The sequence below is a fragment of the Equus asinus genome, chromosome 25, assembly GCF_041296235.1.
Source record: "Equus asinus isolate D_3611 breed Donkey chromosome 25, EquAss-T2T_v2, whole genome shotgun sequence".
Classification (NCBI taxonomy): domain Eukaryota; kingdom Metazoa; phylum Chordata; class Mammalia; order Perissodactyla; family Equidae; genus Equus; species Equus asinus.
In genome coordinates this window covers 44,680,629-44,705,876 of record NC_091814.1, presented here as the reverse complement: position 1 = coordinate 44,705,876, position 25,248 = coordinate 44,680,629, and the positions used below count along the sequence as shown (strand labels likewise).

The 25,248-nt window shown below is 41.8% G+C and overlaps 1 protein-coding gene and 1 long non-coding RNA gene across 5 annotated transcripts in view; both read right to left on the bottom strand.

The window, feature by feature from the left end:
• The window catches only part of SEC16B (SEC16 homolog B, endoplasmic reticulum export factor), a 70,445-nt gene extending 56,692 nt beyond the window's left edge, over window positions 1-13,753 (bottom strand). The window contains exon 1 of one of the 4 annotated variants that reach the window (XM_070497307.1): window positions 13,632-13,753. The gene's annotated coding sequence lies outside the window, so the exon portion shown is untranslated. The remainder of the gene's footprint in view (window positions 1-13,631) is intronic. The other 3 variants (XM_070497310.1, XM_070497308.1, XM_070497309.1) reach the window with 3 other exon arrangements.
• A 2,149-nt stretch (window positions 13,754-15,902) lies between these two features.
• Window positions 15,903-25,025, bottom strand: LOC123280850 (uncharacterized). Its single transcript, XR_011498174.1, has 3 exons — window positions 24,143-25,025; window positions 16,946-23,338; window positions 15,903-16,304 (listed from the first exon to the last, which is right to left on the bottom strand). It is a non-coding gene; the product is annotated as an uncharacterized lncRNA (long non-coding RNA).
• Window positions 25,026-25,248: the final 223 nt, after the last annotated feature.

The following is a 25,248-nucleotide window of genomic DNA, read 5'->3' as shown; positions in this document are numbered from 1 at the left end:
AAATTCTGAAAGACAAAATCTTTCAGCCAAGAATACTCTATCCAGCGGAAATATCCTTCAAACATGATGGAGAAATAAAAACTTTCCCAGATAAACAAAAGTTAAGGGAGTTCATCACCATAAGACCCCCCTACAATAAATCCTCAGGAAGGCCCTAATACCTAAAAAACAGAAAAGAAAAGAAAGGGGTTACAAAACCCTAAGCAAGGACATAAGTAGAAAGACAAAATCAGAAAATTGCAGCTCTCCATCAGAACAGGTTAGCAAATGCTTAAGTACAACATTAAAGATAAAGGTAAGGGCAACACCAAGAATAAATATAATCTTGTCATTTTAACCACAAATTCAGGACACAAGGAGAAAAAAAGATGTGATGATAACAACTTAGAAGGGGAAGAGGAAATGGATGGAACCAGCTTAGTCTAAGGAAATAGGCTATCAGAAAATGGACTGTCTCATCTATGAGAAGTTTTATACAAACCACATGGTAACCACTAAACAAATAATTAGAACAGAGACACAAATTACAAATAAGGAGGAAACTAAGAAAACCAACATAGAAAACTACCTAACTGAATTGGTAGTCCAAAATACATGGGACGATAAACAAAGGAAATGCAGGAGAACTGGAAAATGAGCAATAAAATGGAAGCATTAGGCCCTCACATTTCAATAGTAACTCTAAATGTAAATGGATTGAATTCTCCAATCAAAAGACACAGAGTGGCAGGATGGATTGAAAAACAAGACCCAACAATGTGCTGACTCCAGGAAACACACTTCAGCCCCAAAGACAAACACAGACTCAGAGTGAAGGGATGGAAGACGATACTCCAAGCTAATAGTGAACATAAGAAAGCAGATGTCACCATACTTACATCAGACAAAGTAGACTTCAAGCCAAAACAGATAAAGAGAGACAAAGAGGAGCAGTATATAATGATAAAAGGGACACTCCACCAACAAGACATAACACTTATAAATATATACGCACCCAACACAGGAGCACCAAAGCACGTAAAGCAACTATTAACAAAACTAGAAGGAGATATCAACAATAATACAATAATAGGAGGGGACCTCACTCCCCTACTAACACCAATGGATAGATCATCCAGATAGAAAGTCAACAAGGAAATTGTAGAATTAAATGAAAAACTAGACCAGGTGGACTTAATAGATATATACAGAACACTCTATCCAAAAATAGCAGGTTATACATTCTTCTCAAGTGTTCATGGAACATTCTCAAGGATAGACCATATGCTGGGAAACAAAGCAAGCCTCAATAAATTTACAAGGACTGAAATAATATCAGGCATCTTTTCTGACCATAATGCTATGAAACTAGAAATCAATTACAAGAATAAAGCTGGGAAAGGGGCAAAGATGTGAAGATTAAACAACATGCTACTGAACAACCAATGGATCATTGAAAAAAATCAAAGAAGAAATCAAATATTATCTGGAGACAAATGAAAATGAAAACACAACATACCACCTCATTTGGGATACAGCAAAAGCAGTCCTAAGAGAGAAATTCATTGCAATACAGGCTCACCTCAATAAACCAGAAAAATCCCAAATAAGCAATCTCAAACTACACCTAAAAGAATTAGAAAAACAAGAATAAACAAAGCCCAAAGTCAGTAGAAGGAGGGAAATAATAAAAATTAGAGCAGAAATAAACGAAATTGAAACAAAAAAGACAGTAGAAAGGATCAATGAAACAAAGAGCTGGTTCTTTGAGAAAATAAACAAAATTGACAAACCCTTAGCCAGGCTTATGAAGAAAAAAAGAGAGAAGACTTGAATAAATAAAATCAGAAATGAAAGAGGAGAAATTACAACTGATACCACAGAAATACAAAAGATTATAAGAGAATACTATGAAAAACTATATGCCAACGAATTGGACAACCTAGAAGAAACGGATAAATTCTTACTCTTACAACCTCCAAAAATCGAATCAAGAAGAAATGGAGAATCTGAATAGACCAATCACAAGTAAAGAGATTGAAACAGTAATCAAAAATCTCCCCAAAAATAAAAGTCCAGGACCAGACAGCTTCTCTGGAGAATTTTGCCAAACATTCAAAGAGGATTTAATACCTATCCTTCTCAAACTATTCCAGAAAATTGAGGAAGATGGAGCACTCCCTAACACATTCTATGAGGCCAACATCACCATGATCCCAAAACCAGACAAGGACAACAAAAAGAAGGAAAACTACAGGCCAATATCACTGATGAACATGGATGCAAAAATCCTCAACAAAATATTGGCATACTGAATACAGCAATACATTAAAAAGATCATACACCATGATCAAGTGGAATTTATACCAGGGACACAGGGATGGTTCAACATCCACAAGTCAATGAATGTGATACACCTCATTAACAAAATGAGAAACCAAAAACCACATGATCATCTCAATAGATGCAGAGAAAGCATTCAACAAGAACCAACATCTACTTATGATTAAAACTCTCAATAAAATGGGGATAGAAGGAAAGCACCTCAACATAATAAAGGCCATATATGACAAACCCACAGCCAACATCATACTCAATGGGGAAAAACTGAAAGCCATTCCTCTGAGAACAGGAACAAGACAAGGGTGCCCACTCTCCCCACTCTTATTCAACACAGTACTGGAGGTTTTGGCTAGAGCAATTAGACAAGAAAAAGAAATAAAAAGAATCAAAATAGGCAACGAAGAAGTAAAACTCTCAGTGTTTGCAGACAACATGATCTTATATATAGAAAACCCTAAAAAATCCATTGGAAAGCTACTAGAAGTAATCAATAATTACAGCAAATTTGGAGGATACAAAATCAACTTACATAAATTGGTAGCATTTCTATACTCTAATAATGAACTAACAGAAAGAGAACCCAAGAACACAATCCCATTCACAATTGCAACAAAAAGAATAAAATATCTTGGAATAAATTTAACCAAGGCAGTAAAAGACCTATGCAATGAAAACTACAAGATTTTTCTGAAAGAAATTGATGACAACATAAAGAGATCGAAAGACATTCCGTGCACGTGGATTGGAAGAATAAACATAGTTAAAATGTCCATACTACCTAAAGCAATCTACAGATTCACTGCAATCCCAATCGAAATCCCAATGACATTCTTCACAGAAATAGAACAAAGAATCCTAAAATTCATATGGGGCAACAAAAGACCCAGAATTGCTAAAGCAATCCTGAGAAAAAAGAACAAAGCTAGACACATCACAATCCTGACTTCAAAATTTACTACAAAGCTACAGTAATCAAAACAGCATGGTACTGGTACAAAAACAGGCACAAAGATCAATGGAACACAACTGAAAGCCCAGAAATAAAACCACACATCTCTTGGCAGTTAATCTTCGACAAAGGAGCTGAGAACATGCAATGAAGAAAGGAAAATCTCTTCAACAAATGGTGTTGGGAAAACTGGACAGCCACATGCAAAAGAATGAAAACAGACCATTCTTTTACACCATTCACAAGAATAAACTCAAAATGGATCAAAGACTTAAAGTTAAGACCTGAAACCATAAGACTTCTAGAAGAAAATATAGGCAGTATACTCTTTGACATCAGTCATAAAAGGATCTTTCCGGACACCATATCTTCTCAGACAAGGGAAACAATGGAAAGAATAAACAAATAGGATTTCATCAGACTAAAGAGCTTCTACAAAGCAATGGAAAACAGGATTGAAACAAAAACACAACCCACCAACTGGGAAAAAATATTTGCAAATCATACATCCAACAAAGGGTTAATCACCTTAATATATAAAGAACTCACACAACTCAACAACAAAAAATCAAACAAGCTGATCAAAAAATGGGCAGGGGATATCAACAGATATTTCTCCAAAGAAGATATACAGGGGCCAGCCCTGTGGCCGAGTTGTTAAGTTTGCATGCTCTGCTTCAGTGGCCCAGGGTTTCACCAGTTCGGATTCTGGGCACGGACACGGCACCGCTCATCAAGGGAGGCTGAGGTGGCATCCCACAACTAAAAAATGTGCAACTATGCACCGGGGGGCTTTGGGGAGAAAAAGGAAAAACTTTTTTTAGTTTAAAAAAAGAAGATATACAGATGGCCAACAGGCACATGAAAAGATGTTCATCATCACTGATCATCAGGGAAATGCAAATCAAAACTACACTAAGATTTCACCTTACTCCTGTTAGAATGGCTAAAATAACCCAGATAAAAAATAACAAATGTTGGAGAGGTTGTGGAGAAAAAGGAACCTTCATACACTGCTGGTGGGAATGCAAACTGGTGCAGCCACTATGGAAAACAGTATGGAGATTTATCAAAAAATTAAAAATAGAAATACCATACGACCTAGCTATCCCACTACTGGGTATCTATCCAAAGAACTTGAAATCAGCAATTCAAAGAGACTGATGCACCCCTATGTTCACTGCAACATTATTCACAATAGTCAAGATGTGGAAGCAACCTAAGTGCCCATCAACTGATGATTGGATAAAGAAGATATGGTGTGTATATAAATACAATGGAATACTACCTAGCCATAAAAAAGGATAAACTCGTCCCATTAACAACAACATGGATGAACCTTGAAGGTATTATGTTAAGTGAAATAAGCCAGATAGAGAAAGACAAACTTTGTATGATTCCACTCATATATGGAAGATAAGAAAATACATGGACAAAGGGAACGGATTAGTGGTTATCAGGGGAAAGGGGGGTAGGAGGTGGGCACAAAGGGTGAAGTGGTGCACCTACGACACGACTGACAAATAATAGTGTACAACTGAAATTTCACAAGGTTGTAAACTATCATAACCTCAATAAAAAAATAAATAAAAATAAAATTAATTTTAAAAAATAATAGTAATCCACTGCATTCACAGCTTGTCATCCCCAGAGACGCCCATCCTTGGCTCATTATTTTCACTACCCAGTGTCATCAGTAGAGAGTTTGTCCATTTGGGGAGTAATTAGAAGTGAGACCAGAAAGGGTAAGAGATTTCACCAAGCTCACACAGTGTCAATATCAGTGATCAAATGGAGGAAAAGCAATCACAGGACTTCTAGTCAAAGCTTTCTTCAGAAAAGGACACTGGTTAGTAATAGCCTGGTGATATATTTAACACAAAAATGCAATTATTTAAAAATCCATTCCATGCAAATACAACGATTACAATCTTCAAAGCTACCAGCCAGTGTAAATAGGTTCATTCAACCTGATATATATAAAGAGAGCAAGAGAATCACAAAATAAGAACTGAAAGATTAATTTCTGTATTTTGCCCTTGTCCCATTTGTCAGTCAATAAAGGTGCACAGCACTTCGCTGCTCCGATTCTCTGCCCACTGTTCCATGTACAGAAACAGCCCGTGTGTGTGCACAGCATGAGTGCATGCACGTATTTTAGTGGCCCTCACAGCCCTATTCTCTCAATCTGGAATAAGTGACTGCAGATAGAGCAAAGATCCCCAGGAGTGCCATTCTAATGCTGAATTTAGCACATCAGGGCCATTCCCATAGGAGCCAAAAACACAAAGTTCAAATTTCAATTTCTGGAGGACATTGAAGGGCACAACAAGATGATGGAGAAGTTTCTTTCCTAAGCACAAATATCTGCAGCCATCACAAAGGAGATGGACAAAGTTCATCATTTTCTGGGAGCATCCCATAGATGAATGCTATAGATTCTCTGCGTGCTGAGTAAGTACATATCTTAACATTGCTTCTGTGACATAGTTTCCGTACAAGCTTCCCAAGAATATTTCCTATTTCACTAAGGATGCAATATTTTGTATGCCCCATGACATTATGCCACTATGACACCACGTCCTAGTGCTGGTCTAAATGTCATTCATTGAATGAATGATGTCACTAAACTAATCTGACTGGGGTATATTGTCTTACCCCTGGAGAGAAAAAAATTATTTTCTTCATTCAACAAATAATATTTTAGACAAATCTTGTCATTGTTCATTATAATAAAAGTGTTTTCTCCTGTATGAGCTGACTCTCCATGGCTCCTCTAATAAAGCTTATAAGCCCCTGGACTATGCAGAAGAAACCCAAAAAGACCCTGCTCCTCTTTAATAACCCAGGAATGGGTGAGAAACCGAGTACTTCACTCATCATGTATCTATCGGTGCCTACTATGTGCCAAGCATTGCTTTAGGTGTTACATGCAGGCCACACTAAGTGACCAAGGTGAGCTTCTTCCTTGTCCCCTTGGAGCCGACTGCCTAATAGAGATGCAAACAAGGTAACGGGCATTTCCAATGATCAGTGCTGGAAGAGGATGCCAGTGAAAAACAGATGAAACACACAGCAAAGGTGCCAGACCTAGTCAGAGAACCTTCCCAGCAGAAAGAGATCTCAAGTAAGAATTGAAGGGTGCAAGAGCATCAGCCTGGAAGGAGGGGAAGGAGAGCAAGAGAGAATTTGTATGTTCCCAGCAGAGAGAGGGATACAGAAGGGCTCCAGGGTGAAGGAGGGCGTGTGCATTCAGCACATCATCAATGGGTTTATGTTCAGTGCGGTTGGAGCCTAGAGTGCAAAAGGAAGTTGCTATAGACTGAATGTTTGTGTCACACCAAAATTCCTATGTCAAAACTTAATCCCCAAGTTGATGGTATTTGGAGGTGGGACCTTCTGGAGGTGATTAGGCCCTGAGGGTGGAACCCTCATGACTGAGATTAGTTTCTTTTAAAAAGAGACCTCAGATGAAAGATTTGTATACTGAAAACTATAAGACATTCAAGAAAGAAATGGAAGAAGACACAAATAAATGGAAAAATATTCCATGCTCATGGATTGGAAAAATTAATATTGTTAAAATGTCCACACTACTCAAAGCAATCTATAGATTCAACGCAATCTCTGTCAAAACTTCAATGGCATTTTTCACAGAAATAGAACAAATAACCCTAAAATTTGTATGGAACCACAACAATCCTAAATAGCCAAAGCAATCTTGAGAAAGAAAAACAAAGCTGGAGGCATCACACTTCCTGATTTCAAACTATATTACAAAGTTATAGTAATCAAAACAGTAGGGTATTGGCATAAAAACAGACACAGAGATCAATGGAACAGAATAAGAGTCCAGAAATAAATCCACACATATGTGGTCAATTAATTTATGACAAAGGAGCCAAGAATATAAAAATGGGGAAAGGACACACTCTTCAATAAATGGTGTTGGGAAAACTGGACAGCCACATGCAAAAGAAACTGGACCACTATCTTACACCATACACAAAAATCAACTCAAAATGGATTAAAGACTTAAAAATAAGACCTGAAACCATAAATCCCTTAGGAAAAAATATAGGAAGTAAGCCCCTTGATATTGGTCTTAACAATGATTTTTTTGGATTGACACCAAAAACAAAAATAAACAAGTGATACAACATCAAACTAAAAAGCTTCTGCACAGCAAAGAAAACCATCAAAAAAATGAAAAGACAACCTGCACAATGGGAGAAAGTATTTGCAAATCACATATCTGATAAGGGGTTAATATCCAAAAATATAAAGAACTCATGCAACTCAATAGAAAAAAAAATCTGATTAAAAACTAGGCAGAGTTTCTGAATTTTTCCAAAGATATAGAGATGGCCAATAGTTACATGAAAAGGTCCTCAACATCACTAATCATCAGGAAAATGTAAATCAAAACCACAATGAGATATCACCTCACACTTGTTAGTAGGGCTATTATCAAAAAGTCAAGAAATAACAAGTGTTGGCGAGGATGTGAAGAAAAGGGAACCTCGTGCACTGTTGGTGGGAATGTAAGTTGGTGCAGCCACTATGGAAAACATGATGGAGGTTCTTCAAAAAATTAAAAATGGAACTACCAGGGGCTGGCCCCGTGGCCGAGTGGTTAAGTTCGCGCGCTCCGCTGCAGGCGGCCCAGTGTTTTGTCGGTTCGAATTCTGGGCGCGGACATGGCACTGCTCGTCAGACCACGCTGAGGCAGCGTCCCACATGCCACAACTAGAGGAACCCACAACGAAGAATACACAACTATGTACCGGGGAGCTTTGGGGAGAAAAAGGAAAAAATAAAATTTAAAAAAAAAAAAAAATGGAACTACCATATGATGCAGCAACTCCACTTCTGAGTATTTATTCAAAGAAAACGAAATCACTATCTCAAAAAGATATCTTCACCCCCACGTTCACTGTGGCATTATTTACTATAGCCAAGACATGAAAACAACCTAAGCATCCTCTGACGGATGAATGGATAAAGAAAATGTGATAGATACACACACAATGGAATATTATTCAACCATAAAAAGAAGGAAACCCCGTCATTTGCCACTACATGGGAGGACCTTGAGTGCATTGTGCTAAGTGAAATAAGTAACACAGGGAAATACAAATACTGTATCATCTCATTTATATGTGGAATCTAAAAAAAAAACAACTCACAGGTACAGAGAACAGATTGGTGGTTACCAGAGGTAAGGAGTGGAGGGCAGGTGAAATGGGTGAAGGTGGCCAAAAGGTACAAACTTCCAGTTATAAAATAAATAAGTCCTGGCGATGTGATGGACAGCATGGTGACTATAGTTAACAAGACTGTATCGCATATTTGAAAGTTGCTAAGAGAGTAGATCTTAAAAGTTTTCATCACAAAAAACATTTGTATCTATGTGTGGTGATGGAACATATTGTGCTAAGCGTTTCAGGATATATGCATATATCAAACCATCATGTACACCTAAAACTAATGCAATGCTATATGTCAATTATATGTCCATTAAAAAAAAAAAAGAAACTCAACAACAAAAAATCAAACAACCTGATCAAAAAATGGGCAGGGGACATGAACAAACATTTCGCCAAAGAAGATATACGGATGGCCAATAGGGACATGAAAAGATGTTCATCATCGCTGATCATCAGGGAAATGCAAATCAAAACTACACTAAGATTTCACCTTACACCTGTTAGAATGGCAAAAATAACCAAGACAAAAAGTAACAAATGTTGGAGAGGTTGTGGAGAAAAAGGAACCCTTATACAGTGCTGGTGGGAATGCAAACTGGTGCAGCCACTATGGAAAACAGTATGGAGATTCCTCAAAAAACTAAAACTGGAACTACCATATGATCCAGCCATCCCACTACTGGGTATCTATCCAAAGAACTTGAAATCAGCAATTCAAAGAGACTGATGCACCCCTATGTTCATTGCAGCATTATTCACAATAGTCAAGACGTGGAAGCAACCTAAGTGCCCATCAGCTGATGATTGAAAAAGAAGATATGGTATATACATATACAATGGAATACTACACAGCCGTAAAAAGGAATAAAATCATCCCATTCACAACAACACTGTTGCATCTTGAGGGAATTATGTTAAGCGAAATAAGCCAGATAAAGAAAGACAATCTTTGTATGACTCCACTCACATGTGGAAGTTAAACATGTAGACAAAGAGAACAGATTAGTGGCTACCAGGGGATAGGGTGGGGTGGGGGGTGGGCACAAAGGGTGAAGTGGTGCACCTACAACACGACTGACAAACAAAAATGTACAACTGAAATTTCACAAGGTTGTAAACTATCATAAACTCAATAAAAAAAATTTTTTTAAATAGGAAAAAAAAAAGAGAGACCTGAGAGAGCTTCCTTGCCCCTTCTGCCATGTGAAGTGGCAGTGAGAAGATGACTCTGTCTCTGAACCAGGAAGCAGGTCCTCGCCAGGCATCAAGTCTGCCAGCGCGTTGATCTTGGACATCCCAGCCTCCAGGACTGTGAGAAATGTTTCCTTTGCCTATAAGCCACCCAGCCTATGTTATTCTCTTATAGTGGCTCAAACATACTAAGACAGAAGTGCTGAGCACTGATGCTGAAGACACTGTCCTAGCTGCCTCACCTGGCCAAGAAGAGCAGAGTGCAGCCCAGCTCTCCCCAATATCTAGATCATGTGCACACACTTATGGTGAGCACGTGCTATTTCAGCCTGCCCAGCATCCTAACCTCTGGCTTCTGGTAATAAATCATCAGTTTTCCTTTGATGAACTTCCCTGCCCCCTCTCAGTTTATATAGCATGTGTGGGACTGACCCCATCCCTTGCTCTAAGAATGGACACAAAATTCATACCTGGATAGTAAGAGTTTTGCAGCTCCCTGGCCATAGTGATTAATTCAGTGGCTAGTGTATGTCCAGGGACATGTCCAAGAAGCATGTGCCCAGAACTTATGCTTGAACTACTAGGAAAGAAGCGTGCTTTCCATTAGGGTTCACTGAGATGACAGAACACCGACCTGAAGCTGCAGGCAGCCATCTGTCCTCCAGTCTTTCAGTCAATAATAGTTGACTGAATAACTATTACATGGCTCATGCTTTTGTAGGCATTAGGGATACAGAAATAAAAGACATGATTCTGTCCTTTAGGCTTTCACCATCAACTGGAGAGGTAAATAAAGTAAACTAATCACTTTAATAACACGTGATCAACGTTACATAGATTATTATTTGTGCAGGAAGGCGCAGCCAACTCAGGCAAGGCTTCCCGGGGAAGAAAACACTCATTGAACTTGTTGGATAATTAGGACTTAATCGGGTCAATTTGGGCATGGGGGTGGTTCCAGAAGAGGAATCAGTAAGCACAAAGGCTTGGAGAGGGGGTTCAGCTGGGCAAGTTCTGGTGACCCACCATATTCAATCAGACTGGAAGATAATCCCCATTCAGGAAGGTAAGAGAAAGGAAGCCAGATGGCCAAGCTGGGACTAAGTCACGGAGGCCTTGGATTCTTACTGACGGAGCTTCTGAAAGATCAAAGCAGGTGAGTGACTCCATCAAGCTGGCATTTCGGAAAACCACACAAGTCCCATTGTAGAGAATGGCTTGGGGACCCCCAGACTGCAGGCAGCGTGAGCCTTATGGGGCAGTTGCCATCATCCTCCTTTTTGAAGTCAATGCAAGCCAAAGGAAAGCACTGGTAGAGGGGAAAAGGTGAGCAGGGGGTGGGTGTCAGAATCAGGAGAGAGTGATGAAGCAGAAAAAATGGGATTTGGAGGTTGATTGGATTTACGCGGCTCTGGCCTAGTGATGGTAGATGGTAATGTCCCTGAACAAGACTGAAATGCATTTTACTGGAAGAAGCAGATGTTGTGAGGCAAGGTAAGCTCAGGCTGGGCCACGGTGAGTGGAGTTGCCTGCTGGACAGTCTACTGGAGGTGTCTCAGGCAATGGAGATGAGTCAGGAGCTCCTGAGAGACGTCTGCAGGGACTCACATTTGCACTGGGTAGTACTCATTTGTTTATACGTTGCTTCTTTCCTGAAGATTTGTACATGCTTTGATCAGCACACAAATCATAATTAAAATCATGGATATGGATGAGATTGTCAAGGAAGAGCACAGACTTCAAAGTAAGAAAATAATAGTCCAAGGTAAAAGGCAGAGAAAGAGAAGTTTGTGAAGACTGAGAAGGCAGAGTCAAAACAGCATCCAGGAAGTGAAGGGAGGAGTGAGGTAAAGAGAACAAACACAATAAGAGATCAAGCTATATAAGAACTTGAGAGCATCCACTGAATTACATAGGGCTGGTGGGATGCTCAGAAAAGGATAGGACAGTAAAGAGGGACCATGAGTGTTTGTTCATTGGCTGGCTGGTTGGTTGGTATAAATGGGGGACATTCAAATGCGTTTTTACCTATGGTGGAAAGCCACTGTAGGGGAGAGACTGAAGAGATGGAGGAATAAAGGAAATGAGGGATGGACGTGGTTCCCCAGGAGGCCAAGGGGCATGGAGCTCATAGCCAGAGAGAAGAGATTACTCAGGCGTCAGGAAGCACACGTCTGCCACTGAGGAGCACGGAGGCAGGAAGGGATATATGAATGCCCACGGGGATATTTTGTGAGCTAGGCTAGGCAAGGCCGATGGGAAAAAAGTATGCGTACTAATTATGTTAAAGAAATTGATTTTACCCTTCATTCTATTAAAACATGCTAATGAGACTCCCACAATTTCCAAAGCTAAAAATGACTGAGCTGATGGTGATGAGTTTCAGGAAGCTAACGATGCACAGCACAGTCATCAGTGGTGGCTATTTGCTTTTTTTTTTTTTTTTTTTTTTTTTTTCGGTAATTTCTATTCTGTTTGAAACCACAGCCTGGCTTTTTTTTTTTTAACTCAGTTTAATTTCTTTCAAGCTGCAGCCTATGAATAACACCTATTTCAAGCAATTTCATTTTCCTTCGTGTCAGGCTCTTGTGTCTTTGCCCCTCAACAATCAGCAGCAGTTGGAAAGGTATTTGTTCCAATCTGTAACCATTTGAAAACCAGAACACGGATATTTAACATGAGTCTGTGTGGAATCGCTAGCTTTAAGACATCTTTCTCAGAAGCAGCCTTTCCTCCTACTAGTATCATATTGTATGTGGGCCCATCCAGGAGGACCCTTCAAGTTTCTGTTACAGAAACTCACAATCTGATGAAGTCTGGTTGGTGAGATGTGAGGTCCCTTTCATAAATAAAGCACCCGTTTCCGTATTGGATGGGGAGCACACTCAATGCTGTGTGAAAAGCTGTTCAGCAGGGGAAAAACTCACAGAGGGTGAGGAATCCATGACTGAAGAGGTTATCCTTTCCAACCCATTCATTTTATAGCACATAAACTGAAGCCCAGGGTGCCATATGGTTAATTGGGATCAGGGCCAGGACTCAAATCCAGGTCTCCTGCCACCCACCCACTATTCTTTCCTCCTCTCAGAACATCTGTTTTTCCTGCAGGGCAGCAAATGACACAGGGCCAGGGACCTCGTCCATCTTGTCACTTACGTATCCTCAGCATAAGGGTGACCATCAAAAATATGTGTCAGTAAGTTGACCACACTCAGGGTGGATCACAGTTCGTCATTTGTGAGGTTTCACACAGAGCTGAACATCAGAGCTAAAGGTCTCCACAGAAAAGGAAAAAATCACCAACCCATAAACACATGCTTTATGAACTCTGAAAATTCCAGAAACTCCAGACAGGACTTCCAGGCTGGAAACCTTGGGAACAGCAGCTGTAGAGCCACCTCCTGCTAATGGATCCCTGCCAGGGTTTCGTTTGTCATTGGGTTGGCAGGCACCATGCCCCTCGTCATCTGTACAGCTGGAGAACAGAGGTTTCCACTTGCCTCTAAGTCGGCTTTAACCAGCTTGAATCCTCCTTAAAATATTTAACAGGCTCTCTCCTCTCCCCTAAACGCTAAACCTGCTAAGCCTCCTTTCATCTTCCCATAATCACACCTGCCTAAAATCTTGATGTAAATTGAAATTACACGTCCTTTAGCACCTTAGCGACACGTTCCATCCCACAGGGACAGCCCCTGCCAGAGTGCAGGCACTTCGAGGAGTTAGGGTTTGAAAGTGGCATTAACCACTGTCGAAGTTTGTTTTTCAAACAAGACCCTGTGAGGTTCTTCATTTTGCTGAAAACCATGTGCTGGCTTGACGCTTTACTAATCTGGTTGAGAATAAATGCTTCTCAAATGAATCTGCTGGAAAGGTCTCTAGCGGGAACTTTATTCCCTCTTAGTATTCTTCAGTTTGGGTTTGATTTGGGTTAACTGGTTAATGGTAAAATAAGTACTTACATCTTTTGCCCCTAAATCAGGAGTTGCTGCTGCTGCTGCTGCCGCTGCTCTATCCCATCATGACAGCCTGCTGTTACTCACAACTGGCAGACGCTGTAAACTGCGCTGCCACGTCAGCCGCCCAGAATCTTTCTGCTTCAGCAACAGTTTCCCAACGGAATGATTTTGTATGTAGAGCCTGAGGCTGGAAACATGATCTGACCTCCATAATGAGAAGGTCTGAGTACAAGAGGCCACTACCTGAGATCACAGAAAGAAACCACGCAAACCCCTTGTGTGTTTAAATCAGAGTTCCAAGGAGAACCTAAATATTATGTTAGCTTTCTAAACAATCATGACAGCAAGTTAATAACTGGCAGAAAAAAATCAGGATTAGAAGGTGAAAAAGTAAAATTTAGAGACTCTTAACATTATAGGATTTTAGGTCATTAAAAAAGTATGGGCTTAAGCTGGAAAAAAAATTACAATCTTGGATTGGCAAAAAATGAAAAAATGAGTGCTCATGATAGAGAAATGGTTGAATAGATTGAGACATTTATGTTGTGGAATATTAGGATATCTAATAAAAAATAATAAGTTAGAGCTATACCAGTTGACTTGGAGGGGTTTCTATGGCATATTACTGAGTGAAAAAGGATAATATTATCCCATATGCTATTATATATGCATATATGTGATTATATATAAGTATTTTGCATCTATATAGATAAAAGTATACAAAAGATATATATCTGGTGGGATTCCAGGTAACTTTTATTTTATTCTCTACACAGTTAAGTGCTGCCTAACGACGATTCAGTCAACAACAGACTGCATATATGATGGTGGTCCTACAAGATCAGTACCATATAGCCTAGGTGTATAATAGGTTAAATCATCTGGCTTTATGTAAGTACACTCTGTGATGTTCACACAATGACAAAATCCCCTAATGATTCATTTCTCAGAACGTATCCCCCTCATTATGTGACGCATGACTGTAATTTCACGTATACTTCAATTTTTTCAAGGAAAAACTTTTTTTTTTTTTTGGTGAGGAAGATGTCCCTGAGCTAACATCTGTTGCCAATCTTCCACTTTTTGCTTGAGGAAGACTGTTGCTGAGCTAACATCTGTGCCCATCTTCCTCTATTTTGTATGTGGGACGCTGCCACAGTTTGGTTTGATGAGTTGTGTGTAGGTCCACGCCCAGGACCTGAACCCATGAACCCTGGGCCGCTGAAGTGGAGCATGTGAACTAAACCACTACACCACTGGGCTGGCCCTCCCAAAATTTATTTATGTAATCAGAAGAAACAATAAAGCTGTTTCTATTATGTAAAAATTATTGACAAGTGGTAGCTCGCCTGGACTCTTGTGCTTCTGAGTTCCTCTGCTGAATCTTAAACAGATCCGGTTTTTTTCCTCTCTGTGTTCCAAATACACTCAAGAATTCTAAAGAGGTTCTTGTGCTTATCTGGAACAGACAGGCCAGGCCAAAGAGAAATGTAAAACCCTTTTCTAGCCCAGACCTCACACTGCCCTCCTGTCCTTTGAGATTGATGTCAGAGGTGGGTCACATCTTCACGCCCTTCCACGGTGTGTGGTGCAGGGGGAGGGCCCCACAGCACAGGCACACAGAGGGATATTGCTGACAGTGCTGTTCAAGCCATACTGTCTCAGATGATGCCTCTAGGGGTAACTCAGAAATCACTCGGGAAAATGCCAATTGAGGAAAAGAAGAAGGGAGTTGGAATTCACCAACCAATCCCTGTATTTCAGCAACAGAGCCAGGAGCAGGGAAATAAGCTCTTATTGATCAATCACCAAATAATCAACACATTTTACGTAATTAGAACACAAGAAAGGCCACTATGTATTCACAGCCACATTTTCTGAATTAAAATGAAGGGAGGTATATGAATGTACTCGGACATTACATTATCTTAATTTTATGGACATCAACACAGAGGTTATTTCAACTGGAGTAATCGTAGAAAATTCAAGGTATCCCATCATCATAAAGGCTGTGTAGGAAGTAGATATGTGATGAAACAGAAGGCATATCTTGTTTGTATTTATCCATTACCCTGGTGTGGGGGAAGCTCTCAATTTTAAACTTAAATGGGGAAAAGGCCTGAGTTAGGTAAAATGTCTGAATTATAGAACTGTTTTAAAAATAACTTTTTAAAAAGAAACATTGCTCTTTTACTTTCAGTTGTAAAAATAATCCACAGTAGAGTCCAAAAAATTTTTTATCCTAAAAGAATCTTTAATTCAATCCATCATTTTACGTAGAAATAATTACAGATTCAGTAGGACTGAAGCTCACACAGTAGGACCTTAGAACTTCTGACTCTCAGAGGTCATCCCACAACATTGTGCTGTAAATATTAAGAACAGACCCCAACCTGACTTGTCATAACTAGAGAAGACACTCATAATTATCACATTCTTGCTTTGTATGCATAGAGCACCTCCTCAGATTTATTCATAGTTAACTATGACCTGCATGTGCCATCTTGTCTTACAATTAGTTTATTCTCCTTTATCTTGTTAATAATCACTCAATTAGATGAAATGAAGAATACAAACAGATACCCATAAAACCAGAATGTAGACAAATGCCAAATCCGTGATGGCAGCCATAGGTGCTCCAAGAGATCAGGAGAGGGAGATAAATCTCAGGTAATTCTGAGGGTGAGAAAAGAAATCAATGAAAAAAGAGTTAGGAAAGAATATTAACAATACAAAGTTCCTTTTCAGAGAACTTTTCTACTGTTCAGGTTATTATTGACAATATTGGGCCTTAGTTTACACGAGACTCATGACCCTAATCCGAAGACAATCCAGCAGTCTCATTTTCCACACATTCCACTCACTTAAAAGCAGACATATTTGAAAAGTGTGCAAAAAACCTACACTCATATATTCATAAACTTGCATTTTCCTTGGCTCAGACATCGCGGGTAAATTGAGGAAGTTACAGACTTGTCTGTATGTAACTAAACAACTGACCACGAAGTGGAAAATGCAGTGACTGCTGAGCTCGCAGACACATACATTTTGGGTCTTGTAGGCACATTCTTCCCAGCTTTGTCAGCAGACTGGAGGTACCAGCTCAGGCTTTGCTGTACCAAAACCCGTGGCAGGAAACAGGTATAAATGTCTCTCCTTGAAATAATTCTAAGCTCCATCCCTTAAACTAAGTTACTTCTATAAGACAGACCAAAAATCTCTTGTTTACCCACCATGAGACTGAGTCCGGTGATGAGAGAACATCTGGAACTCCCCAGGAGAGATTATGCAAAAGGTTCTGAGCATAGGCAACTTACCTCAGCGGTTCCGTGCGTGGGCTCTGGATCCACACTGCCAGGCTGGGGTCCTGCCTCCACTACTCCCTAGCTTCACTGACGTAGGGCAATTCACTGAATCTCTCTGGGCCTCAGTTTCCTTATCTGTAAGATGGGGTTGATAGCAACTACCCCGAGTAATTGGATCGCTACAGGTAAAGAACTTAGAAAAGTGCTGCCGTCTGTGCTTCATACCTCCAGCCTAATAATCAGCCTTATTCTATAGCCTTATTACTACTGCTACTATTGTTTACCATTTGTTGAGCGCTTACAATGTGCCAGGCTTTGGGCTAATTGTCTTTCATATATAATTTCATGTAATCCACACAGCAGCCTTATGGAGTAGCTCCTGTTATCCCCTTTCTCTTTTTTTTTTTTTCTTTAATTTTGCTCATTTTAAACTTTATTTTTGTTTTTATTATTGATTTGTGGAAGTTCTAGTTCTGGATGTGAGTCCTTTGTCAGATATATGTATTGGGAATATTTTCTCCCAGTCTATGGCTTGACTTTTCATTTATTAACTGTCTTTTGATAAGCAAAAAATTTTAATTTCGATAAAGTCCAATTTATCAATTGTTTTGCTGTTTTACCTGGTGTTGGGGATCTGGACATGAACTAGGCAGACCAGGAGGAACCACCTTTATGAAACCCACATGCTAGCAAGGGAGACAGACAGGCAAACAGAAATAAACCCATCCGGTAATATCAGACGGTGGTGAGTACGATAAAGACGATGAGAAAGAGTCAGAGGACAGAGAGCGTCAGGGTGGAGGTGGGAGGATATTTCAGGTAGAGAAGTCAGGGAATATTCCCCTGAGAAGGGAGATGAATCCAGTGAGTGAGATGAATCCATGGCAAGATCTGGAGGAAAGTGTGGAAGGCAGGGTGAACTGTAAGTGCCAGGGTCCCCAGGCAGGAACGAGTTCAGCCTGTTGGAGGAGGAAGCCGGTCAGAGGGAGCAGAGGGAGCTGGTTCCGAGACAGAAAACGTAAAAAAGCCTCTCAAAGATTAGGAAAGGGGATTGACCAGGGAAAAGAGGCAGCGCTGCCAGGAAGCACTGGGAGTCCACGTGAATCTGTGTCCATAAAATTAAGACCAATATCATCTAGCCACTTTCTGAGACTTGGTGCTTGGGGGCAGGCGTGAACAGGTGAGTAGAGTGTTACCAGGTCTGGGGCTTTGCCAGGGGAGAGCAGCAGAGGGAGAGAGAGCAAGGGAGTTGGGCCAGGGCCATGGACTCATGTTGGTGTAGGGAACGCTGCGTCTCAGTGAAAATGTGTAGGGATGATGGACTGGTGGACCTGGTGAGGTCAAAGAACGATTGGAGTTGGCGTTCTAGAGGGACTGAGCTGGAAGTGAGGAGCAAGCGGTCAGAGTGGGATGCCGGAAACCCACATTTCTGAGTTGGGGCAAGTACTAGTAAGGACAAGCTCCACGGTATTACCGTAAGAGTGGGCAGCTAAGGTGGGAGAAAGGACTGTTGGAAATAAAGAAGTTAAGGATCCAAGAGGCCAGTATATCACTTGGATCACCTAGGCCAGTAGTGTCAAAGCTGGTGACATACTAGAATGACCTGGGGAGCTCTTAAAAAATACACAGGTCTTCGGCCCGCCCTGTGGTCGAGTGGTTAAGTTCGTGCGCTCTGCTTTGGCAGCCGGGGGTTTCACCAGTATGAATCCTGGGCCTGGACATGGCACGGCTCCTCAAGCCATGCTGAGGTGGCATCCCACATAGCACAGCCAGAAGGACCTACAACTGGAATATACAACTACATACTGGGGGGCTTTGGGGAGAAGAAGAAGAAAAAAAGAAGATTGGCAACAGATGTTAGCTCAGGTGCCAATCTTCGGGGAAAAAAAAATACACAGGCCTCCAACCCCCAAAGCTTCTGGCTCAAGTGGTTGGGAGGCAGGGGGTGTAGTCCCTGGGCTTTTTCAAAAAGTTTCCCAAATAATTTTAAAGTGCAGCTGGGGTTGGGACCAACTGATCTAAGTGAACCAACCACCAAGAGTGAGGGAAGAAGTGGTGGGGAAGAAGGTGAGAGTGAGCCAGTGGGGCTCAAAGCATCCCTGGATGACGACGAGTGACCACAGGTTGGTAGAGGACCACAGCATGGGAGGTTTATGGAGATTCAATGGCCTGTGCTTCAAAGCTGGGGTGCAGAGGGTGGCTAGGAAGGAGCAATGGCCTGGGAGTGGCCATGAGGAACAAAGCAGACACCTACCCCACCATCAGGCCCTGGGACACTTGAGGGGTGTCCCCATGTCCCCAGGAGTGAATCAGGTATCAGTAAGAGCAAAAAGGTGAGGAGGAGACTCAGAGAAGAGGCCAAGGACATAGGGGGAAGGGCTTGGGGGTCAAGTGGGTGGGAGATAACATCAAATGAGATGTACAGAGCTGTGTGGCGAAAGAGGATCCGGGGGTCTTGGATTGAAGCGATGACAAGGGAAGACATGACGGAATTAGTACCAAGGACTTTCAGGGGAAGATGGGTAACCAATTGTATTTGGAGCCTCCCTTTCGCATTTCATTTAGACTCTTGAGCAGTGTATTAGTTTCCTAGGGCTGCCATAAAAATTGCCAGAAATTTGGTGGCTTAAAACAGCAGGAATTTATTTCTCACAGTTCTGGAGGCTGGAAGTCTGAAATCAAGGCGTCGGCAGGACCACATTCCCTCTGAAGGCTCCAGGGGAGAATCCTTCCTGACTCTTGGTAGGTTCTGGTGGTTCCCACAATCCTTGGCGCTCCTTGGCTTGTAGATGCATCACTCCAGTATCTTCTTCCGTCTTCACATGGCCAGATCTTCCCTGTGTGCATCCAAATCTCTCTCTACTTAAAGGACACCAGTCACTGGATGAGGGCCACCCTAATCCAATATGACCTCATCTTAACTTGATTACATCTACAAAGACCCTATTTTCAAATGAGGTCACATTCACAGGTATCAAGGGCTAGAATTTCAACATGTCTTCTGGGGGGACACAATCCAATGCACAACAGGCAGTTCCTGGAGGTGATGTGACAGCTGGGAACAGTGTTCTTACCCAAAGAACAAAGGCACTTCGGGCTGCTGTTAAATCCGCTGAGAGCTTGTCATGGCAGAACAGGGCTGCTCTGGGCCTCCCTTATGGACCTGAGCGCCCGGGCAGAGCAAAGGGTGGTCTCACCAGGCACACACGCAGCTTGGTGGGCCATCCTCAACCCCGCCCCAGTAGGAAAACAATGTGATTCAGGGAAAAGCCATCCTCATAGTTGGTAAACAATTCAAACAAAGTTTGTGTTCGTGGCAGGTCAGCAGTATCTTTGAACACACACGTATAGCATATATTTGATGAGAAGCTACAAATTGACAGGATAATGAAAGCGTAAAAGATTTCCTGCTGTCTCACCATTAACAACAAGCAGTGAAACTGGAGAGACAGAGACAAAGACAATAGCCTGTGTCGAGCTGCAGAACCCAAGTTTAGTTAAATGGGTAATGTCCTCTGGCAATCAGTTATCAAGGATTGAGAGCCTATTATTGCAACATTGACACAAAAAAAATAAAACGCACAGCACCATCCTGCAAAGAACCTGTCCACCAGTTGAGCATGTGAAGAAACTAAGCCACATATGAAAGAGAAGGTACAGTTCGTTGTTAAATTGTCCAGTGTAGACAGACTCAAAAATACAGAATTCCAAAAATAAGAGAGATGAATGATTCCAGAATTACTCAAATTGGCCTTTCTGGAGTTTGATAAGTATCTCTTCGGAGCCTATTCTGTGCACCCCAGTCACTGGGCTGGACCCTGAACCCTCAACCCTCACTCCAGGAGATCATCAGCATCTGTTTCAAAGGTGAAGAAAGTGAAGTTCACATGCATGAAGGACTTGCCCAAGGTCAGATGGCTTGTGAGTTTCCAAGTCAGGAATTAAACCCAAGTCCTTTGTCCCTGAGTCCATGACTTTTTCTACAATGCACTGAAGGATGAGTTGGGTTTGGATAGGTAAGGAAAAACGAGGAGAGTGTTTTATGTGTGGGAAATAGGATTAATATTTTATTATTACATTTAGCTAATCGGCTCCAGAGAGCCGGCCTGCATCCCCAGATGAGAAGCTGCTGTCAATCCTCCAGCTCTTAAAATATCTGGGTCAGTGAGAAGAGGATCACAAGGTCTCCTTATGGGTATTTTTAACTTAAAAAAAAAATAACCTTTAAAGAAAAGGAGAGGATAAAAATGAAAAAAATGTCAGAAATTTTACAAGCTGAAGTCAAAAGGGAACCGCTCAATAGGAACAGCTAGGTTATTGACCCTGACTAGGAAGCCGCAGGGAGGGGTCCCTGGTGGGTCACAATGGTTCCTGGCTCCATCAGAACTGGGAAGGGCGGCCTGGAATCGACATCAGAAAGTGGACCTGAGACATGAGCAGCAAGTGAAGGCAGGAGGCACGCAGGTGCCAGCGCCACTTCCCCATATCTGCCTTCAAAAAGACATTGCCCTGGATCCTTTCTTCAGAGAAAGAAGTTCAGTGACTGTGTTCCAGGTTCTACCATTAGCTTTTGCAATTTTCAGAACAAAAGGAAAGGTCAGGGAATCTTTTAAGCAATCGCCCTGTGTTACAGCAAAGTGGCACCAATTGACATGTGAATGCTGTTCTTATGAGGTAAAAAGATATTCTGAGTGCTGCTTTATGTTTTTTAAGACTAATCAGCAATAATACAAACCCCCTGCACAGCTTTCCCATCAACTCAAAGATGCCAGGAATGAAGCAGCTGTAAGTGCCAGAAAATCTGTCTCCCAGGACCTTTCCTGAAAAGCATCCCACTGTGTCACGTGTCAAAAGCAGCACAGAACAGGCCAGAGGCAAGATGGGCACTCTCCTGCACTGAGTCCCATGTTGGGGGAAAGTCTCCGATATAGGTCCTGAGTCTAAGGAATTTACTCCCTGGTTGTATCTCTCACCCAGCGCCCCGGTCACAGCAAAATGTTCACTAACTGTTGAACATCATTGAAGGATAGACTAACCTACACAATGCCACAAGACAACTCTGCAAACCCATGGCTGTCTCAGGGCGCAACTGTGTGCTCTGGGAGGTCCTAGGAGAGCAAGAGCAATGCAAGCTGGTTTCACTGAGGAAGTGAGCCTTCAGCTGGGCCCTGAATGGATACAACTCGCAGAGAAAGGGAACGACAGGTTCCTGGTGCCAAGAGATTTGTTTCTTTAGGCGCTATGCGTGCACCACAAACACAACATGAGCAAAGTATATCCTGGTCCCTGCTTCTTTGTGTGAGGAAAACTGGCCCTGAGCTAACATCTGTGCCAATCTTCCTCTATTTTGTACATTGGATGCACCACAGACAGCCTGATGAGCGGTGCATAAGTCCACACCCAGGGTCTGACCCTGTGAACCCCGCGTGGCCAAAGCAGAGCGCACAAACTTAACCACTACACCACCGGGCCGGCCCCAACCTGGTCCCTGCTTTGACAGAGCCTGTAGGCTGGCAATCAGTCTCCCTAGAGTAGAGGTGCTGGTGGGTCACAACAAAAGCTGGCATTGATGTAGGGCCTATGATGTGCCAGGAGTATGCGGAGTGCTTCACAAATATAATCTCGTTTGATCCTCACTGCAACCCAAGGATGAGGGGGTTACTATCATCCTCATTTTATGGATTGGAAACTGAGCTCGCACAGCTAATTAGTGGTGAAGCCAAATTCAAATCCAGGGCTGCCTGGCTTGTGGGCCATTCTCTTTCCACTATACCCCATGGGAAATGAGGTCAGGTGAGGTTGTATGGTGGAGGGCTGGGAAGCCAGGTAACACAGTTCACATTTGCTATGGAGGAAATAAGAAGTTATTTGTTATCAGTTCTCTCTTCCTCCTGTCACTATACCTTCTGCCAGAGTCAGATTCCCAACAGCTACACATGAAACTCAGAGGACCCTCCCAGTAAGACATATTCTCTCCGTCCAGCTCTCCAACAGCTTTCCTGCCATAGTGAACTGCAATGGCCATCTTGAAAGGAGACTTTAGAGTCATATTTTTCTCTCTCCCTCAAATCCTAAACCTATGAGAAGCCATAAGAAACCAGTCCTCATGGTTTTCCTCATCTGGCCCGTGTACTGGCCTTTTTGTTTTCCTAAGATCCCCAAGAATCCTGGAAGTCACCCAGACACCAGAACCCTCCAGTCTTTTAAGTGGCATTTAACCACCCAAAACATCCAAAGGAGAAGAGATGCTTGCAAAGTTCTCCTTACCTGTGATTCTCCACCTTCGCAGGGAGGAAAAGGGGATGAGAGAAGAGGGTCTGCGCTCTCTCTGCCTCCCTGGAGGACAGGGGACTGTTCCCTGCCCTCAGTCCACTCCTGCATTTCCGAGTTGGGAAATACTGCTGCCTAATGAGGTCAGGACCAGAAAGCACAAGGTGAAGGTCAGTCCACCTGGAGGACACAGAACTGGAAATGCTACAATAAAAGTGGAAATTCTTATGCTCCTACAAATAATATCTGTTTATCAACTACAAAGCACTTCTAGAAACATCCCTTCATTTGAATCTCTCACAATAGTTAGGCAGGTTTTATTGCTGATATTAATTTTTTTTAACATATGGGGAAACTGAGGTACATAAAAAAGAAGTGACTCCCTAAGATCAGAGAGGTCAAACTTGCAGCCACACCCTCTGAGCTCAAATTCTGTGCTCTGTCCTCTCCGGCATATCCACTCAGAACTCCTGATTTGGACAAGGAGGCCAGATAGGGATGGGAAAGCTTAATGGTCACTGCCTATGGTGCCATCCTCCAAGATTAGGGAGATTTACCCAAATAGTTTTAATTTTATTTTATAATCTCCTATGAATCTATCCTCCAACAATTTAAGTCTTTCTCTTCTATTTGGTTTCGGTCCTAGCAAATTTTGAGAGTCGTTAAGTTCCATAGGCTTACTATTCCTGTGTAAAGAAGTGCTATTTTTACTTTGCCCTAAAACTATTTCTTTAAAATGATAAAGTTGTCCCTAGTTCTTGTGCTCTGGGATTTAATAAGTTCATATTTTTATCCTATGATTTTCATTACTTTACAAATTTCAATCATATTCCCCTCTCAGCCTGTGTCTTTCCAGAATGAAGAGCCCTAATTCTTTTATCATCCCTCACAAAGAACACTCCCTACCCTCTGGATCAATTGAGGCGTCCTTCTACAGACCTTGTCTGGCTCTGTATGTCTTTGAGGTACATCAGATCATCAGGCCTCCATTACTCTGTCCATTATTCTGTATAAAAGAACACAATGACTTCAGCTAAAATAAAATGTAGAAATATTTGAGAGAGACTTTTAAAAATCAAACAATTCTTTTGCTCCACGCCATCCCAGCTCATGGTGAAAAATGCACATTTTGCTTCAACTCTGAAATGACTTTGAACACACTGGTACTAGGCGAGCTTGTAATCTATTATGAAAATGATAATTTGCAAAGCACTTTCACATACATTATCTCATTTGACCTTCAGATGAACCATATAAGGTAGAAAACACATACTATTATCCTCATTTTTCACGTGAGAAAAGTAAAAAAATGAGTCCATCCCAAGGTCAAACAGCTGGACTCAGAGCCCCAGTCGCTGGCCCTCCATGGAGAGAATGCAGTTTTATCCACTGTGCGATACAGCCTTCCTTATAACCACTTGGGATTTATTTCAAATCACCAAACTACACCTCTCTAAGTCTCTTTCAGTGGTCCACAGCACACTCACGAAACACTCTGTAGTTCTATTGAAAGGAAAACTGTTTAAGGCTAGTCTAGACTCTCTTTGCTCTCTACAGGCTCTCCAAGGGCGATCTTAGCCATGTCACGGCATCAATAGCACCTCCATGCACGTGACTCACAAACGTGTATCTCTGGCCACACTTCTTCTCCAAGCACCAGACAGGTATATAAAAGTGCATACTTGACATCTCCTGGATGTCTCACTATGTACAAAACTTAATCTTCTGCCCCCATCATATTCCCTTCCACTGCCAAAACCCAATTCTCTTTTGATGTTCCTCCTCTCAAGTATCTATCCAGGAACCTAGGAGTCCTCTTGACATTTCCCTCTCACTCCCCCTCACCCCGCCCCTGTACCCAATCTAACACCAAGGTCCATTTCTCCCCTTCCCCAACATCATCACCTTAGTCCAAGATGCCATCATCTTTAATGTGGACTTTCACAGACTCCTATTGGTCTATTTCTCTCCAATCCTTTCTCCCCACTCTAGCTGGAGGGATTCTTCCAAAATGCCATTCTGGTCATGCTGCCTCCGCCCAACCC